The sequence below is a fragment of the Pteropus alecto genome, unplaced genomic scaffold, assembly GCF_000325575.1.
Source record: "Pteropus alecto unplaced genomic scaffold, ASM32557v1 Scaffold7889, whole genome shotgun sequence".
NCBI classification, from domain to species: domain Eukaryota; kingdom Metazoa; phylum Chordata; class Mammalia; order Chiroptera; family Pteropodidae; genus Pteropus; species Pteropus alecto.
In genome coordinates this window covers 1-1,549 of record NW_006442933.1, presented here as the reverse complement: position 1 = coordinate 1,549, position 1,549 = coordinate 1, and the positions used below count along the sequence as shown (strand labels likewise).

At 62.0% G+C, this 1,549-nt stretch overlaps 1 pseudogene; it reads right to left on the bottom strand.

The window, feature by feature from the left end:
- Positions 1 to 1,119: 1,119 nt before the first annotated feature.
- LOC112471826 lies at positions 1,120 to 1,238 on the bottom strand (annotated as a pseudogene).
- Between the last annotated feature and the right edge of the window lie 311 nt (positions 1,239 to 1,549).

The window sequence follows — 1,549 nt, the reverse complement described above, 5'->3', positions numbered from 1 at the left end:
CCCCCACCGCGCCGCCGCGCTGGCCAGAGAGCGGCCCCCGAGGTGAGGCTGCGCAGACCCCTCGCCTGGCAGGGTCTACCCGCGCTCGGCCCCGACAAGCGCTGCGCGCAGGGCTTCAGGGGGCCGGGGGGGCGTGCGCCGCCTCGCATATTCATCAGGGGCCTTGGCCGGTTCCTGGCCGTGCCGAAGGTCTGGGTCGGCGCTCTAGCATCTTGGGACTGGACATGCCACGGGCCACCAGCCTCCCCAGTCTTGGCCGTTTGGCAGGACCCCGGCCCGGGCATGGTCTGATATCCTCTTGGGCACCTGGGCACTTAGGCAGGTGCGTCCTTGCCACGTCCCAGCCCGGCCCTGACCCAGACCCACGCCTCCCCTGCGCTCCCCGCCGTGGCCGAGCACGATCTGCCCAAAACCACGCAGAGACACCGGCCACAACCTGAGGCATCGCTTCGGACGGACGCAGCCCATACCCTCCACCGGGACCAGGGACCTGCCCAGTCCGCTGCCTCTTGCCTTCACATCGACTCTCTCCATTAAGAGAGACAGAGGGACAGAGAAACCCAGAGACAGAGCGAGTGACCGGGAGGGAAGGAGAAAGGACAACACAGGTCGCCAGGGAGGGAGGCCCAGTGAGAGCCACGAAGGAGGGGACGGGGTTACTGGGGAAGGAGAGGGCTGCGGGAGCTGGCTGCGGTCGGACACACAGAGAGAGACAGTGAGGAGGAAAGGCACAGAGACGGAGAGAGAAACGAGAGAGGAGATCCCGTGCGCGAGAGAGCGCGAGCCCGTGCCCGCCCACACAGAGAACAGGACAGGACACGCAGAAGAGTGCACCAACGCACTGAGCCGGACCCCGACTGTGACCCCGAGACCCTGCGGCCGCCCTGAAGAGGCCGCTTCCACAGCAGAAGATGGTCATGCCGGGGCTGGACTCGGGCAGGGAAGCGGTTTGAGCCCCGTACCCAGGGCCCCGTGCCCTGTGCCCCGGGACAGGCGTGGAGCTCAGGGAGTGTCCTTGTGCTCAGAGTCCTGCCAGGGGTCCGGCGCAGAAAGGAAAGACGCACGGGCGTCTCGCAGAAGGGAAAGACGCAGGGGTGTCTCGCAAAAGGAGGAGGCAAAAGCCTACAGCACCCAGTATTCCCAGGTGTCCTCCCATCCAAATACTAACCAGGCCTGATCCTGCTTAGCTTCCGAGATCACGCAAGATGGGGCGCATTCAGGGCGGTATGGCTGTAGACAGGAGAGGCTTTCGCCTGCTGCCCCAAGAGCTCGAGCTTGGCCTCCCGGGTGCCGGAGACATCCACGCCTGCACCGCAGCAGAAAATAAATTTTTATGATGACATACACATGGGTGCTAATTTGAAAGACCTGTGATAGCCACAGAAATAACTGTTCATGAGATGCACCACGGTGTTATTCCCCAAAGGCCCACCAGATGGCAGACGAGTGTAAAGTTTTATGATGACATAGACCCTATATGGCCACCTTATGGCAGTAGAGAATGAATATTCATGATCACTTAGGTGTTATTAATAAAACATACACTTGA